This window comes from Opisthocomus hoazin, chromosome 6 (assembly GCF_030867145.1).
Source record: "Opisthocomus hoazin isolate bOpiHoa1 chromosome 6, bOpiHoa1.hap1, whole genome shotgun sequence".
Taxonomy (NCBI): domain Eukaryota; kingdom Metazoa; phylum Chordata; class Aves; order Opisthocomiformes; family Opisthocomidae; genus Opisthocomus; species Opisthocomus hoazin.
The window spans coordinates 41,595,219-41,614,578 of record NC_134419.1 but is presented as its reverse complement, the minus strand read 5'-3'; positions in this window follow the sequence as shown (position 1 = coordinate 41,614,578).

The window sequence follows — 19,360 nt, the reverse complement described above, 5'->3', positions numbered from 1 at the left end:
TGGTGTTGTGTTGTTCTGAAGAGCGGGGAGTCAGAAAAGATAAAAACCCAAGAAATTTTGTAATTTCAAAAAGAACCACTCTCACCCTTAAAAGCAACCTTGGGCTTTAAGGTTACAGAAGATACATTGGAGATTGGGGCTACGCACTTCCAATCTTATCCCACTACCTTGCTCAAATTAATTTTGGTAGGAAGCAGAGAAAGGGAGAAATGATATTTCAGACTTGGAAAAAGAGCATAATACTGAGTAGTGAGGCAGTATGGTAAAGAACAGAAGTGTCTTTTGAAAGCTCAGGGAGGACTGTACTTAATGCCAGTAACCTGACAGCACAAGGACTTCAACTGCAAGGATGACAATACTGGCAAAGGAACGCTGGTTGTGCCCCATCTTCGTAGTAACAGACCGAGGCAGGGGGAAAAAAAAAAATTAAAAAATGTATCACCAATTTACTAGGTTTAGTAAAACTTTATTGCACCATGTTCAAAGCATATTTGCCTGTATGTAAAACAATATCGAACCCATTGCAGAGCTGGCCAAATTGGCTGACAGCTCAGAAGAGATGACATAGCTGACAGCAACCGTGCTAACATGTTGAGACTAAATCGAACTGACAACGTCCCTTTAAGGGAACCAGCATAACCAAATAGGTCTATTTTTAAACCACTTTTGCAGAAGGCTACTGCCATTTCTGACACTGTTACCAGCAGCCAAGACAGCATCTGCGGCAGCAATTGCATGGAGACAGTATAGCAGGAGGGTGCTCCTCTACTCCCTCCCCAGCCTTGTCTCAGGAAAAGAGCAGTGAAAAGATTTTAATGAATTTTGCTCCCAAAAAAACTCAAAGCAAAGCAAACAGCATATGGCGCATTCATCAAAGGGAACAACAATAGCCATGGCTGTGCATGCTTAGCGCTCTGATCTTTCAGGCGGTGCTGCTATTGTTAGTCAGACCACTTGTGGCTCGAGAATATCAAAGAGGGAGAGATGCAGCAACTCATCAGTATCCCTAAGAAATGGGTATGATGAAATCTACAGCCAAAGCAGTGAGGCAGCAGGCTCCTAGAACAGACTGGTCTCCAGGGGACATTTCACCTCTCCTCCACCTGAACAAAATTAATTCCCTCTCAGAAAGTCTGTTAGGTAAAAAAAAAAAAAAAAAAATTTTGATTATCATGTGTGTGAAGAAACAACATCATTCCTTGTAGAGTGATTTAGAAGGCATCACGATTTTTCTATTTTCTTAAACAGATTTTGCTTTGATGCCGTGAAAAGCCGGAATTGAAGACTCAATAGTCGGCAGACTATTAAGCAGGTATTCTTTATTGCGGCGCCGGGCACACGGGAGATCTCTCCTCCAAACGTGTGCACCGAAGAGACACAGTTACTAGGTATTTATGCCATGTTAACATACATATTCATTACATTTCCAAGAAATGTTTATCATAGTAATGGCTTTTCCGAGAATTCATTAATATATGGTAATATCCATCGCACATGTTTGTTTGGCATCTCTCGGCAGGGGTCTTCAGGTTATCCTGCAGCCTCCTTATCTCTGTAGTTTGCATACCTGTTCTCCCAAGGCCCAGGCACCTAAAGGGATTATTCAGGAGTCCCTTGTCTTGTAACCGTCCGAATTATTCACAAAGTACCAAGACTTGTTTCTGACCACCTGAAGTGATAACATCCCCTACATGTTACATTTGTTACATTTACAGTTATCAGCTTACAACTTCTGTAGTCATTTCTATACAATATTAGGAAGCACAAGCCTGAAGAGATGTAAAACACCCAGGCAAAAGATCCTTTTTAAAATACTTGAGCCCAATTGGATTTAGAGGTAAAAAACCTACAGATCATACAGTAGGACGTATTTTTCATCTCCCAGTTCTACCATAGGACGTATTTTTCATCTCCCACTTCTACCAATTCACTAAAGCAACATTGTGGTAAAGTGTCAGTCGACCCAGATGATTCATTCAGAAGTAAAACCCAAGAGATGCTCTACGCATCCGAAAGGCTGTAGTTTTAGATTTGTGTCAATGTGAACTTACCACTCTTAAAACAGGACTCGCTCATTTGCAGCCTATATTCTCACAAAACAGGGGAACAGCTCCTAGTTAACAGTAGTGCTTCAGAGAGCTGAGTAGTTGCACCCAAAATTGGCAATATTTTCGGTTTTCACACTAGGGAATACAGCATTAACTCGAGTCAAGCGCGCTCTGCAATTCTTCAGACTTCCTTCGCATTGCAGCACACAATTTAACAGAGACATGACCTCCCCAACATCTTCCCCTTCTCCCATTAACAAACCTCTAACATCCCTGTGGCACCTTGAGCAATTGCTTGCACAGTGAAGCACTAGCAGAGAGGCATTTAAACTGTTTCAGCTGTCTTTCATGCAGTTTTCAACACCATGTGATCAGCAAACACTCTATAGACGACAGCAATCCACAGACTGTAACTTCATTATCTAGGGCAAAACTGGACGTTTTACATGGATTGCAACAGTGTAGCACAGACTTCATAAAGCATCCTCTTCCAGCCTTAAAAAGCGTAATTTCCAGAGCAGAAAGTGCTCCCTTCTTCATTAGCATCAAAATGTCACTAATGGTGCCACTAGACATCAAGCAGCATCCTTTTGAGAACCTGGCATATTCTTCACTCTCCCAGCCTTCAGATGAGTGCAGCATTCAGCTGAATAGCTTTTTCAACAAATGACATGTCACAGCCTTGACACAAAAATACTTGCACCTTGTCAATCATTCACTCACCATCAAGTTCAAACGCTCATCTTCACAGAGATGAATTTGATCTGCACTGCAGTTACGAATGTTAAATATGGACTCTCAGAAGAGAAGATGAGTGCAAGTGAAAGTACAAAGCAAATGTGGCAAATCAGAGAAAATGCCATGCCATTTGTACATTAAATAGGCAACACACTTTTTGTAGCATACGGAAATTCAGGCACACAGAGCAAGAAAAGCTGAGTGTTAGATGACAGGGATGGAAGTGTAAGCCGATATGGATGGTCTCCAATTTTAAACTGGTGACCTAAACATACCAGCCCAAAGGTTAGCTACTGTTTTATCTATCAAGGTTGTTATACTGCAACCATCACTATAACATAACGCAGCCAGTCAGGTTCTTTATTGCCAGAGAGAAATCCACGCATCATTTCCAACACCCCAGTTATTTCTTTGATAGATGTGTAAAACAAAGCACTGTTGTGCACAGCAAGTTGCCTGTACTAGCCCAGGCATCATTCATCACTCTACTCAAGCCAATTCAGTCTGAACTGAAACTACGGTAAAAATTAAACATAGTCACTTTGGAATTATTCAGGCAAAATAATAGTAATTACTAACTTTGCACTTAACCTCTCTGGGTCCTTGTCACAAAAATAACTCAAATATCTTAAAAGATGCCTGCGAGGAAAGAGCAGAAGCCAACTAAAGGTCTAGTCTGGGATTTCTGAAAGGTCCAAAAGAATTAAAATCAAGAGAGCTGGATGCTTAATACCTGCAGCTCACTTGAGAAATAACAATTTAAGATGCCTGGAATGACAAAGAAAGTGGTCTCTGCAGAATCCAGATGCTAGCAGAATTGATAATAACGCAAGATACAAGCTATAGGAGAGGTCTTTATTAGTATTACACTCTTACTGCTTTTCAGAGTCATTTTAGAGAGTCATCTTGGCCTGGTTCTCCCCTCCTCTCCCTTTCCCCCCTCCCCCAGAGGGCTTTCCCCCCAAATAGTATGGTATTTCACAACTACACTTTTAATGGAGAAGTACATTTAATTGAGAAGCTCATTTTCTGGCGTAGCACTCCTTTGATGTGATGTTTTTAACCAGGCTGTTCCCAGACTTTTCCCAGTCCTCCCAAGTGACCCAGAGAAGCCACTTTAACCATCTGCGTGTGCTGTCTTCAGTGGAGACCCTGCTGGGCCACCTCACATAGCTGTGACAATTGATTTTTTGCCAGGTATGCCTTACTTGACAGTTAAGGATTTGGATATATTATTCCTCTCACTTAACGTTCTGTTTCCTTCCTTTTATCTTGGTGCCAACCATCTTAGACAATGAAAGATTACATAAACCAGTCAATTAGCTTTCATCATCGAAGCTGATACACAGCAGTTCGGATATTATCGATTCTTGTAGATTTTAATATCCCATTAAACAGCCCAATCTGATTAGCTCAATTCAATTCAATGCCACTCATTCATTACTTTGAGCTCTTAACTTCCACATGCTAGGTTAGCTGGGTTTCTGTCTCTTCAGTATTCTTTTTAACCCTCTTTCATGGATCAGGTAACTCTATACTGTATTTGCAGTCAAAGACCTCAGGGAATCAACTCCAGAGCAGCAATCTTCGGCAAAGCAGAGTTTCTCCATTAAAGCAGGCGCCACTTAATCACTCTCTGATTCAAGGTGCTGCAGCTTCAATGAGAACAGCTCCAGTGCAGGGCATTCCCAAGACCCTAGGCAATGGATAACTAGCACCCCAGGACACAAAACCTTGCTTAAATGACACATTGGGAGATTGTCTCTATGTTCAGTGAGAACAGATACAGATGAAGCAGCCTGCTCTTGTGCCTCTCTCTTTTGGTGTTTTGATGCTTTTTCAAGCTACTTTTGGAAGCCTGGAGGCACTACACATCCTCTTTTCACCACGGTCTGTACATACAGGGCTTCCTTCCTCTTTACTGTGCCAGTGCAACACAACCATATTTCCTGTTCTAAGCCATTTTATCTAAGGAGTTCTCTTGGAAATGAACACTGGCATCAGGGAAAGAAGGAATGTAATAGCAAGTCCTAAAGCTCTTAAAGCAATGTATTTTTCTCCCGGTTCTAAATGATTTTATTGTATCTCAGATTTTCATCACATTACCTTGAACAGCAGGAACTGGCCCACCACTCACTTTCATAGCATTGCCATTACTGCAAAGCAGCATCTCTTTTAATGGTGCCAGGCTTAGTAGCTCCAGGCAGAAAAAAGGGATTATGGTAGGGTGCCCATTTACCCACTGCTACTTCATTTCATCAGCCATTCATCAGCACATTCTTCACTTGGAGAAATAAAATCAATGGTAGGCGGAGCGCTCTCAGTGCATTTAACTTCCCTGGCATGATACAGGTGGTAACACAGCTGAGATCAAACACTTCTATCTTTCCTCCAGAGCCAGCTTGGCTGCTTCTCAATTAGAGATTGCAATATTTCTGGCAAGGGTTAAGCATGCTTTCTACAGCTGGGATTTGCCTAGCTGTTGCTTTCTTACTTAAAGAACATTCACTTTCTTCTTAGTAGCTCATTCACCTTCTACCCAAGGTCCATAAGAAGAGGATAAGCAGATAAGGAGACCAAGATATTAGAACACTGATGCTGTGTTGCATTTTATAATCCCTGTCACGCACCATAATAAACATTTCTCTGTTAGTTTCCTACAAGAGAAGGGTTATAACTGCATTGTGAACAAAGCCCGAGTAAGCTTCAAGAGACCTCCTGGCCTGTCATTTCTGCTCCCTGAACGCCTTTGCTCCAAGTTGGAATAGTAACAGTTGCCCAATGACAATTGCCTTGCATAGAAAAAATTTTACCAAGTTTAATTTCTTGGGATACACACGAGGACAATAGAAAAGGAGTAAGCATCATTCCAGTGCTTCACAAATTGGTACTGTATTAGCTTGCTTCACTTTCAAAAATCTTTAGCCCTCTCTGGGTTTTATATTCATTGTGTAAGGTAAATACAAATTAGCTATCCTATCTCTAGACTGATTAGAGATCCTGGAACCAAAACATTAGTAATGACTTATGTCCACGTAGCACCAAAAAACAGGATCTCCGTTATAGCTTGCAAGGCTCACCAAGAGCAGCTGATACAGAATCAAAACCTGAAGAGAAGTCACACCAGCACAAACCTTTTCTTTTTGACAGGACAGCGTATTTTAGAACATAAACCAAGGAACAAGGAAGCACAGCTAGATGTTCCTACCTTTGCTACAAATTCCCCATATCTTCAAGGGCACTTACTGCATCATGTGATTTAATATTGTAGTAGAAGACTTCAGATCTTTACCTGTCTCCATACCTGGCACCTCTCTACATCCCCAGCAGGGTCCACAGGATGACAGTATGCCACTTGTAGTTCATTTAAGCTTCTATAACTTTTCTGTCAAGGCATTAGTATTTGCTTCAGTTGGTCAGTCTTTGCAATTGGTCAATGCTTCACAAGTAAGAACTCAAAATAACTCAGATGGCTGGTTTTCAAGTTTAAAGCCCAATGACTTGTAGTCTCACTCCTCATACAAAGATCAGTAACATTTGGCTGACAGGTAACATACTGATTAACATATACTTACATGCATATATAAACATTTGAAATACTACATACTGGAGACTTCTCCCTCCCCCATATTCAGGCTAGCTTCTCATCCAGTAATGTATGCTTTATGTTTTGCACTTTACGAATTCCTAGTATGCATGTAATTCAATAAACCAGCACCTATAAATCAGCCACAGCCTCCATGTTGCATCCATCTTCCCACTCCCTGCCCTGAAATGCTTTGATAGCAAAGGCTTGAGCTACTGGTTCTGCAGGTGCAAGTAGATCAATGTTAAACACGTGGTAGTCTGCAGTGACTAATATTAGCTCTGCTTCAGCAGTCATCTGGAGCATACAGTCACCTAGGCGAGATTGCCAAAGCACTCGACACTGGCTGAAGTCAGTGGTACAATTCTTGTTGAAACCCAGCATATAGGTCCTCCCTTATGCACTTCTATTGGCTACGGACTACAACATTCCTTAAAGCTTAGAAAGTAGGACCACATTTAAAAGAGATACCAGATGGTTCAGGACATGCTATGGCATTATGGCTAACAGCTCTTTCACCTGCTGAAAGGCACAAACCTCAGCTGTCCTGAGAACATGCACATCTTGCCACATCCATACGATGTAAAGTGTATGTCAGCTTCATTTCTAATCTTTCTCACCGGAAAAAATGGGTACCCAGGACTCTCACTTCACTACCCTTCCCTGATATTCAACACAAAGCAGAGTTAAACTTTTCTACCTATTTTAGGTTGCACCCTGTCTGAGACTCAGGGAAGTAGAATCACAGAACTGCATTAAAAAAAAAAAAAAAAAAAGGCAAAAAACACACCAGAGACCAGGCTGAAGCAGCCACAACTTCACATAAGCTGTTTCCATCTCCAAAAGCAATCCTGAGCATTAATTGCATCACCATTTCTGCTTACCAAAAAGCCAGGGAATAGCTTTGCTGCTGAAGTACTGCACGATTTTAGGCAGGGCATCATCATAAGGTGATGAAAAGAGTTGGGATATGACGGAAAAAAATGATTATTAGTCAACTTGGAAGGTATGTGGAAAAACACCACCAAGGAGGCAGTAGTGTTGCAGCCACAGGCGTCACAGCTTAGTATATAGTCCCAGAGTAGACAGGGGAGAGGAGCAAAAAAAAAAAAGGAAGAGATGAAACCAGTGTCATTGTACACCACCTGCACAGCCTGGCTGTGTGGGCAGGCAGTAAAAATAATCCACACTCCAAAGCCAGTACCTCTGTCAAGGGAGACAGTATGCCTATCATGGAGCGTCATGACATACCCCAGACAAAGCCCTTCACAGCTTTGAACTGACAGACAAACCAGGTACAAGGACTGTTTTCTTCACCATTGGAACACAGCTTCCTATGGAGAAAAACACTGAAGAGATTTAACAGCAAAAATTTAACTCCGCACTGCAGCTGGTCCAAAGGAAACTGCAAAGACCGGTGAACTTAAGGAGACAGTCTGTAGCTGGAAAACAGCCAGGTACTGGAGATAACCCTGGATGCACACAGTGAGGAGAAGCAAAACCACTTGTTAACAGCCACATCTGTATTAAGCCCTTTGCCTTAGAAACTTACTGTGAGCCAAGCACAGCACCAAAGCACCTGGAACCCCTCCAGTTCAAGAAAAAAAAAAAAAAAAGAAAAAAAAAAAAAGATTCACTGAATCATCACCCCATCTCCTGGAGCACCCGGGGTTTCTGCACCCAAGCGCTCACCTGAGCATCCTTGAGATCTCGGCAGTCACAACCCGAGTGCGACTTTCGGAGGGGAGCTCCAGACTGCCACGGCAGGAGACAAGGCTGCTATACGCAGTCTGTTGGTGCTGTGAATACTCTGTCAGGCTGGGTCCTTGCTCTGCACCAAGGGCACCTTTTTACAGTCCCCACCAATATGAAATATGCAGGCTATCATATTTACATACTGCCTTCATGTTCCAGCTGCTCTCAGAACAAGACAATAGTCCACAGAGAATGCCTCTCTGCTCTTTCCTCTTGTTCTTTTGCATACCCTTGAGCTGCACTGCTTTCAGCCAAATGCCAAAGAAACCAGGCTTTCATCCTCCATGGCAGCACTCTACCCCGTAGGGAAATGCATCAAAGCTGTCAGTCCCACACACACATCACCGTTTACTGAGAAATCACCCTGTCCTCTCACCCACCCACCCCTCAACAGATGAGCAACTTCACCACTTGTGTGTCAGCCTTCAGTAGGCAGTGGAAAAGCCTGCAGCCAAAGCAACAGCTGCCACAGCCGATTTAGCCATTGGTAAAAAAAAATAAGTGAGGGAAAGAAGAGAAGACTGAAACTCTGCAGTCTTTGCTGTTAGTCGTATTACAGAAGGCCTAAATCAGCACCGTTACAGATAGAGTACCTACATGCACTAAGACTCTGGCTCAGGGTAAAGCCCCAATACAGGAGTCAACCAAGAGAACTGGTATTTGTTTCTACAACACATTAATTCACTGACCACATGACATGACTGAGGTCACAAAAGCAAAAGTGGGATTTGTATCTCCTCTTCTGACACTGATCAGCACCAGACCAGGGAACAAGGGGCTACTCAAATGCAAGAGGTCCAGCAGCCCAAAAGAAGCCTTTAAGAAAGGCATCCAATGGGCAAGCCTCAAAGCTCCAGTTGTCAAAATGGTAATTAAAACTTTCACACTAATGCTCTTAAGCCAAGGTGAAAGCATAAACACCAGGCCCACAGCACACATCCAGACCAGGCTACACAGCAGCTCTTGTTCCTCTCCTGAACTTCACATCTCCTCAGCCTTCAGCAGAAAGCTCTACATAAGATCTTAAGCCCCCAGTTGTAGTGAGGGCTTTTTGTTTGCTTTCTTCCTGATGGAGCTTAATTTCCACTCATGGGTGATCCAAGGTGGAGACAAAGTAAGAACTGAGGAAAGCTGCTCCATTAGCTCCAACTACATGCTCCTATGTTCCAAGATGCTGCTGAAGCCACACAACTTCACAGCCCTCTGCTTGGAAGGGTGCATTTGCCCTGCCCTCCAAGCACATCTGTCTTTGTACTACCGAGGTAACTAATGGCTCCAACCAGAGGACAACTCCACGATGCCAAACGTAGCACATGTGCGTAATAAGAAACAGCTCCTGTCCCCCAAAATGGTCCTAATTGAAAACAAGGTGCAATGAGGGGGATGAACCAAATCCAGAGGTAAGAGGATGGAAAAGCTATTACACAAACAGGTGTTTTCATTGACTGTCTCTACTCCCCTCCTGTTTTTCAGAGCTTAGCTGCCTGCAACCAGCACACCCCATAAAGACTGACATTGCAAGCTGGGGTTCGAGTCTATTTTTTCGTCCAGAAGAGGGCAGAAATATAGCATACAGCTATCCCAGTCTAGGGTAGTTCAGCTGTTCCAATGCACTTTCAAGCAAGCAATTAGAAGTGATAGGGTGATTCTCTAGAGGAGTGTTAGGGGAGGCAGGGATTTAAACGCTGCTCTGAATTTTACAACAGGCTAAGGCACTTACCTACCCTGACCTGGCCTTACTCTTTATGACTGGCTTATTCAATTCTCCGCTGCCTGAAAAGGACAAGACAGAGAAAAAGCAAGCATGGGAGGGTCCCTCTTCTTATTCCTGCCTGCAGCAAAGACAATGCTTAATTTATGGCATGCCCACTACCCACACCCCTCCACAGCTTCTGTCACTCACAATCCACACCAGAAGGGCACGGCATTTCTTCCAGATTGCAATATGCCCATTTGTTTTCAGATATCAGTGCTGCTGCTTAGGATGACTACTGCACACCAGGAAATTACTAGAAAAAAAAAGGAAAAAAAACCCTAAACACCCATGTGCCAAGAGAAAAGGAGACACTCATGCCAAGCTCTTTTCCAAGAAGATTATGCTAGAATACTGGGCAGTGATCTGAAAGGATAACTTCAGATGAATAGACTCATATGCAGCCCATGTACTTAACCTGTATGCCAACAAGCAATATAGCACAGCTCTGCTATTCAGCCCATCTGATTGTAGAAGGGTGGGAGTTGGAAGCTTTGCGCTGCCAGAATGCCAGCCACTAGCCAAAAGGTACATTTGGTTGCTTGTCAGCGCAGCAGATGTGAAATGGGCATCCTTTCCCTTCTCTGACCTCCTCAAGGACAGCAAAAGCAGCTCCAGAGAAGAAAATAACAGGTCAGCAAAAGTAACTGCTTTCCTGAAACTTCTGCTTCTTGGCACTATTCCCACATCATGTTTTTCCACCAGAAATTTGTCAAGAAAACGTAATCCCCCTTAATACTTATCTCTTCCATAAGAAAATCCAAGGAGCTGAGGACATTCAGATTAAAGACACAAAAAAAAAGTTATCAATAGCAGCAAGGAGGGTTTGTGCTGACAGGATTAAGAGGAGGGCTGACAAATGGGTGGCAACACCAAACCCGCAGGACTGAGCTACAACAGAATCGTCAGCCCATATGAAATTTCTCAAATCCCCCTTACAAGTACCATGCTAACTCACTGCCTGTTGAAGCACCAAAATGGGTAATGGGGTATCCTAAACCTGGAGGCACATTCTTTAAATTCAGTAGTCTGCTAAATACTGAGAAGTTGCTTCACGTGGCCATGCAGTACATAGGAAGAGTGCTGTGACCATGAAGACTAAAGAAGGCCGCAGGAAGGAAGTTCTGCTTCACGCCTCTACTCAAATCCATGCTGGGGAAAAACAGGGTGCAAACAAGCAATGGAGAAATATGTAACAAATGAGATTCCTCTTAATAAAGATATGTCAAAAAAGTGATCTCGCTGTTCAACACAACAGTAAAATAACTGCCCAATCCTACCACACTACAAAACAGTAAAAAGAGGGAGTTAACTGCAGCAGCTATTAGACAGATGCCACACAAAACAGAGACAGCAGAGATGTGCGCAGATGTACAGAGAAGACACTCTGCAGAGTTACCATCCTGAAAGAGGAAAGGACGTGTGCTTCCTGGTATGATCACCACCTTCCAGAAGCTCCATCAAAAACTGCCGAGCAAAAAGATACTCAGTTTGGGCCTCAGCAAATTACAAAATTTTTTAACATTTGCCTACTAGGAAGATCTCCTGTATTAGATATAAATTTTAACCAAGCTGACTGGATAAATCCACCAGTGATAAGCTTTTGAAAAGTTATTAATTTAATCAGCCATTGTAATTTGAAATCAGGGATTGCATTTAAAGCCACCGGGACACTGAAGTTATTGGAAGTGAAGTTTATTTACAGAACTGTTCTTAACAGCATATTTGTTTAATAAAAATATATGTAAATTGTATGTGTCATTAATAAGCTCATTAGAACAGTTAACCCAAACAGATTTCTACCTTAATATATTAATCCACAGGCTTCTCAGAGAACACCTCTCCTTCCCCACTCACAGGAATTTACACCAGCCTCCTATTCTTAAAGTCAGGCTGTAAGAGGGATATTCAAAAAGGTTAACAGGAATGACTAATGTTTTAACCTGCTCTATCTAGTCAGAATAATCACAACTTTAGCAACATGCTCCGCAGAGACACAACCCCCTTTCTAAAACCAAGAAAATCCAACCCAGGGCCAAGGTTTTTTTAATCCTGGTACATCCAGTTGGCCACCACTCAATGGTACTGGCAAAGAATGGCAGAATTTCACCTTAGCAAGGCTACGATACAGTAATAAAAATCAGATGGAAACAACTATATACACAGAACACACTTCCATCTACAAAACCACCACCAGCACCTCCAGGCTGGAAATTCCAGGAGACACTAGGAACCCATCGTCTCAGTGAGGAACCAGGTTGCTCAATGACTACATTGTTATTGTGTTCACTCATTTACTTTCATACAAATGCCTATGAGACTTCCCAAGTATTCCTGAAGTGAATTAATAATAGTGATACTATATTCCATTTCCCTTCCCAGCCTAGGGAAGATATAAGATGATAACATGTCATAGTTACACATACACACACCCCCACACATGCAAAGCAAGCAAGACCTAAAAGGTGAGGTTTTACACTGATGGCAAAGACATGCCTTTCTCCCGTAACAGCTGAAGATTCACAGCCTTCCATCTCTTCTGCCAGTAGTTCCTCTGCCTGCTGTGTCTATACAGAATTGGGACAACCCCAAAAAAATCCTAATTCCTGAGACCCAGTCTCTTATAATGATACTTCAGTAACTAATGCCTATCCTTTCTCCAAGCTTCCAAAATTCACAAATGCTCCGGTCGTTCACCCTGTGCAATACGAGACATTTACAAGCCTGACACCTCCGTCTGACCTGGTAATACAGAGTCAGAGAGAAACAGGCATTTACAGAACACAATTCACTCATCTTCAGAGATTTTTGGACACCTGTCTTGATATGAGCTGTGGCCCCAGAAATACCCGTTTCTCTCCACAAGCAAGAGTCTAGACAACTTGCTCAGATGCCTAAAGATATTAAGTTTAGCCCCCTTAAATTCAGGTTTACAGATCACTTCTTCAGAGACAAACAGTAGCTGGAGCAAAGGTACAGAATTGGCAACTTCTTAATGTTATTTGCAGGTGTACCTCTGGTACCAGCTAAGAAGTCCCACACTAATTTCCCAACTCAATTTACTTATCACAATTAGACAGTCTATGGGCTCAGCTCGGAGTCAAAGACAAGGGTATCCCTTTGCTGTCCTGCACACGCAAGTTTTCTTGCATTTTCCACAAACAAGTCAAGTCTCCAGCCCTCATTTTCAGGTACTCCTCTGACTGAGTTTAACCTGAGGATCAAACACAGTTCACTGCTTCAGTATCTGTTCTCATAGTGCATACTTGAAAAAAAAAAAAAAAATACTCTCTCTGGCAAAGAAAGGGCTATCTCATGAACCACTCATTTGTGGTCATTCTGTATCAGGTCCAGGATTTACCATCCCCACCCCTCACTGTGTTACATTAGAATGGACAAAAAGGGAAGCAAGCTCCACAGTCTAAATGGCTTTTGCAGTCTCAGAAGGACGGGGGATGACAGAGACAAGGGAGGGAGAAGCAACCCCTACAACCAGCAGATCGCAGATAGTCAACCAGCTAAAGATGGAAGTCAATATCTTGCTTTTACAAACATCTAGGAGGAACTGAACAACGCCGATGCTGTGCGTTGACTTAAGACAATTAAATTCCTTTATAGTGACAGAAAGTAGTAAGAGGAAGCAGGATTTTTCACATCAGTCTTCCTACCATTACCGTTTGTCTTGCTCAGGTTCTGGTTTGTGTTGTGAGTTATTTACAATAGTTTCACTCGGTGAAAATATTGTCCCTTGGAAAGGATTCTCTAAGAAGCATTTTGCTGTCTCATGGATTCAAGGCTCTCAAAATGCGTTATCCTGAGGAAAACAGAAGTGAAGGATGACTTGTCGTTGCACTACCAAACACTGAAAAGGAGCGGTTTTGCTCAAGTTTGGTGTACTTTAGGGAACAAAACAGAACACTGTATGGCATCATCCTGCAACACTAGCAAACAGTAGTCTTTGCCAGGGACTCAGAACATCAGACACAGGTTCAGTCAAATGTTTCATGCTCATTAATGCCCAACAGAAGTTCTTGGCATCCTCTGAATGAAGCCAAAGCTCCCAAGGCTCCAGAGAATTCCCAGGTACTCCTGGATTCCCACACTCCACCAGACTGTGTGGCGATGAGAGCAGTCCTCCAGTGCCTGCACACCTTATAGCCTTGTAGCTTTCTCCTTCGCCTTACACGCATGACCTCGGAAGAAAAGAGGAAACTTCTTTCAAAGCATCTATATCTCTTTCTTCTTGCTTGACTACATCCATCCATCCATCCATCCAGAACAGACCAGTGGTTACCTCTGGGCTTTAAGACAGGAAATAGGTCTGATCCAACAGAATAGAGCCAGGCTCTCAAGCATGGTGAATATTTGGGTCTGCAAGTTTATTTTAGCACTGGAAGACCTGCTACCACTTCTAAGGATGTGCCAATACAGAAACCCACAGAAAGATACAGAATTGGGAAGGAGCAGTCAGCCTAGGATTTTTATGGGGACACAACACTGTCCATTATGCCATTTGCTTTTTTAAGTCTGAGCTGATTGCTCAATAAACACCAAGTCCACATTCCATGCCTTATTTTAGGTATACAACAACTCTGCGGGTGCACAAACATCAAGAAGCTAAACAGTCCACGAAAGACACTAAAGCTAGGCTGATAGAGTTACTAAACCCATTTGGTCAGAGAGACCGTCTTCTGCCTTGGAACCAGACAAACAGCTTTGATTTTCCAAAAGGCACTTCATCAGGAAGGTGTATGGCGCACAGTAATTACCTATGTTCTCAAAAGCAGGGAGACAGATGACCAGCTGCATGGCTACCCTCCTCCTGGCCCAGCTCCCAATCACTCTGGCGTTTTCCACTGTTGCCTACATGAATTAGACAGAAGACAAAGGCAAACTGCATTAAGGTTTCTGCCAGTTGGGTAGCGTTCCGGGTTTTAAGGACCACAGCCCAGGATTCAGTTACAACAGTTACCGTTTACAACATGCTACAAATACCCTGTTAGGAAACATAACAGCTCTTAACTGCAGAGCTGCTCTGTGCTGTGAAATATGTCAGCAGGGCTTTGCCAGGATACAGTGACATTAAGTACTCTCCATGTCCTTGAAATCCAAATGTTCACGCCACCAAGCCTAACTAGCTTCTCACATACACTTGTCAGATGGGAAATTGGAGGAGACTAGATTAATTTCTAACTTTCTGTACTATTTTTTTTAAATTTCAAATCAAAATAGCATGTTCGCTTCTCTGCATCATTAGCTCCTGTCCTTACAACGTAGGACATATGAAAATCCAGAGGCAAATAAGGGCAGCTTCTGTTCAGTGATAGGATGGGACCAAAACTTCCATTTACCTTCTCCCAGTTACCTGTTGCCTCTGAAGCCTAATTCAGACAAACACTTGCCTCTGTTTGTGGGAAGAGCACTTACAATAACAAGCAGCTGCTGACTCAATCACCCCATTACAGCTACTTGCACTTCCACAAGAGACTATACTGTTTCAAGCATTCCTTTGCCTAGCAGAGTCTTTACTGACATCATACAGGTACAGTGTAATGTATTTCAGAAAAAGGAGCTCAAGAGAGAACAAAAAGTAAGGCTCCCAGGAAAGAGCACTGCATGATTGAGTTTCCCCTCTGTGGAAAAACACAGCAACCTCAAGAACAAAATGGCACCAGAAACCATCTTAAAAATAACACAAAGGTATGAGGGGGGGGGAGAAGGAAAAAAAAAAAAAAAAAAAGACTAGCAGTTCTCCAGCTGTACTTGTTACCCAAACAGATACAAAGAATAAGGGACTACCTGCAGTAGAAGTGCAAGAGGGAACATCAGGTGCAAGGGGCTCCAGGGACCAGGAATTGCAAAAGAAAGACTGCAAGTAAATTTCTCCCCGACATTTCTTCAAAGAGCATGGCAAATTCTAGAACGGATTCCATAGCAGTTGTGCAATGTAACCCGAAAGAGCCGACTGTTGTCCAGGGATATTTATGACGCTTTATACAGGGAGGCTATTATCCCCTGGAATGGGCTACAGAAGAATCATTTTGCTACTTCACAGGTCCAAGGCTCTAAAAATCTGTGTTACACTTAGGAGAGTAAAAGTGAAGTATGCAGAAGTGATCAAAGGAGAACAGGCTGGTTTTACAGCCTGCAGGGGAAACAACTGCTCATATATTCTTCCTATGACAAACAACTGAGAAAGTAATTGAGAGCCTAGCAGAAACCAATGTTGTTACCTCAGCATTATTGATTTTAGGCAGACATCTTAATCTAACACATGACAAAACTTTGGTCATTGCAGTAAGATATGGCTCTCAAGGAAAAATTATATTTCTAAGGGTAGTTTATGGTTCAGTTAGAGATTCTTATGAAGTCAAGCCCAGGCTATAAAGGAATGGAAAGAAAGGGACTTCTTAAAAACAAAATGGATAGAAAGTTCGATTAAAAAGTGAAAATATTATTTCAGTATACTAACGCAGAAGGATCTTCTGCTCTTCAAAATGCTAAAAGGAAGCAGTAAAAACATAACTTTAAAATACTATATAGCAATGGCACTGAAAAATTCAATGTTTACCTGTTAGGGATTCTTTAAAAAAAAATTCTTACAAAGTTCAATAGAAATTTTCCAATTGTTCATATTAAAAGGAGCTAAGATTATTTAATATATATATATATGACAAAACGAAGCCAGAACAGGATAAAAAGTTAAAAGTCTATATAGCCCTTCATTAACATTCAAACTCAAAGAAATACAACAGTGAAGAAATAAAAACCATTAATACTAAAGAACAAAATTATATAAAACTGTAAGTCATCTTAAGAACATACATAGAGAGCAAAAAGTGAGCTCAGTTCATGGGAATTACTAAGAGTATATATTCAATTAAAAAGAAGTGGGAAAACAGAAAAGGTATTGCAAACAATTAAAAAATTCCTTCCTACCTTCCCTGTTTCCTCCTACACTCAATCCACCCTTTGCAACACCAGGCACCACTCTATACCTCTCCCTTTCCGAGGGGCATCTAAGCCATCCATCCATGTATTCCCCCCCTCCCCCTTTTCAGCCTGAAGGGGATAATGAACCACACATGGAGTTTCAGGTGATGACGCTAATTGGGCTCTCTCCAGCAGATGTATTTCACCTGCTAAATCCAGAACGACCTTCTTCACATCTGCATCACATTAGCAAACCACAGGTGACTAATACAGATAGTCCCTTCTCTACCCTTCCCAACGGATGAACAGGCTAGTAGGAATTCTTGATTTTAAGTCTCGAAGTGAATAGCTTGGCATGGTTTTCACCTGCTTGTGCAAATTCTTACTTGTGAAACAACAATCTGACCTAGAGCTCTCTAGAAACCAGATCTAGTGAGATGATCATTCACCGTTCTTTAATATGCTTGGAACAGACTACGTAAGAACACCCCAACCCCGCACCTCTCCTGCTGTCATGCCGCTGTTGTTGCTTTTGGGCACTGGAAACTCTAGCGCAAATGCCCACAATGGAAGGGAAAAACCACTGGGCTTCCAAAACTAGCCTTCATTTTTGGCATCCATTCACACAGCTGGTATGAAACAAATCCAGTCTGCTGGCCTTTGATACAGATGTCTTCAGATGTCAAAAAAAAGAGACAAAAGATACTGGCATGAGAGAGCCTGGTTAATGAGGTGCCACAGCTATGGTTGATTTGTTCACCGCTTCTTTCATTTTATTATGTGTATCGGAGTGATAAGGAGCAAAATTTCTCACATTTTGTTTATGCACTGTACAGTTTGAGGCTTAAGTGGAGCAGCACCTTGAGACATACAGTAGGCTTTGTAAGTAAAGCAGAAAGCTCCACTCCAGATGTGCCTATTTCCATCACATGGGGACCATTTGCAGAAGCAAATTAACACCAAGCTTTATTCTTCAGCAGCAAGCACCCATTGCACCACTGTCCATGAGGTTGTTCCAAGTGTAAGGCCACGACCTGGGAGGAGATAGTTCAGAACAGTCTGTCACCTGTTTTGAAAAATTCAACGTGCCTCCGAACCACATCCTTCAATGACAGCCTTTCTTTGTCAGGAGAACTGCTTCTGTCATTGGATCTGTCAAGCTGAGCCGCTGAACGAGCTATTTCACTGGGTCTCCCCCAGTCAAGCTCGATTTGAGTTTTACAGTCCTTGATACTTGTGGGATATTTTCATAGAAGCCATTAACTTACTTTGCACTGGGAATTATGCTGCTTGGCAGGGGTTATCTCTCCTCACGATACCTGCATGTCCAAAGTTGAACCTAGTCTTGTAATGAGATGGCAAAAAGCAGTCATATATATTCAAAATGTTGGCCTGTAAGCCAGTAAGACCTGAAAATATTTACCAATATGTCAAAATGCTTCTAGCTGAAAACCGTTTCTAACTCATTCGCTGTTTGCAAGTTTAATGGCTTAAGGCTTATGGGCTCATGAATCACCAGCTTTCTTAGCAGCAGCATTTGAAATGTTGATACCTTAGCCTTGAAATAGATGTGAAGGTACCACAGCCTTTACAAGCTGTTATCGAAAGGCATACTTTAAAAGCTCCCACAGAAGACGGAATGTGATAGAAGTAGCTGAGCAGGACGAAAGTAACAGAACCAACTTAGTTAGAGTCATTGTTCATGTCTGCGTTCCAGTTTAGTGATTACCCTCCAGCTGGACAATGAATCATATTAAAGGAAGCTTTGATACTTACAGTTTGTCTGATAAAAAATCCAGATTGCCTTAGAAGCAATGACGAGTATTTGGGAAACTATTAGTCTTATTTCAAATTACTGAATTCAACTATCAGAAAAAAATTTTGGAGAGCTATTCCATTTATCACAGATTAAAAAGATTATACCTTTCTTACAATCCCAAGATTTTCAGTTGAGAAGATGTATGAACATTTGTGGCGAAAAAATTGCTACAGCAGATACATGTGGAATGATATCTCTAAGGTCAAGGAGGTTATGCCAGTAAATGGCAAACACTGCATTACAGAACTGTAAAATGAAATGTTTAGTGTACACTATACTAGAGAGATAACAGGGATGGAACAGAAAAATACAATAGCAAAACCAACTGGAAGAAAAAAGAAATTTCAATTGTGAATGAAAAAATCATAATTCCATATACAGTCCTCTAAAATACGCCACCATCAATTGATTTATCTAGCTGTTGCAAGGGGTTATACACTGTGGGATGTAAAATTGTAAAATATATACATGTTTTCTCTCGAACACCTAAGACAGACAGACAAATGAACACATAAATATGGTAAATAAATTCTGTTTCAGTTTTAACCAAAGAGATTACGAAAACCTACTAAAATTCAATAAATAAATACAACAGAATGCTTACGAGTTTGTTTATCTGTGAATAGCTTAAAAGGTATGGGAATTCATGGCTTCCTGTTTTTCTGAATAATGCATTCATCCACTATGTCGATCAGGACAACTTGTAGATCTGCCTCTTCACTCCTATC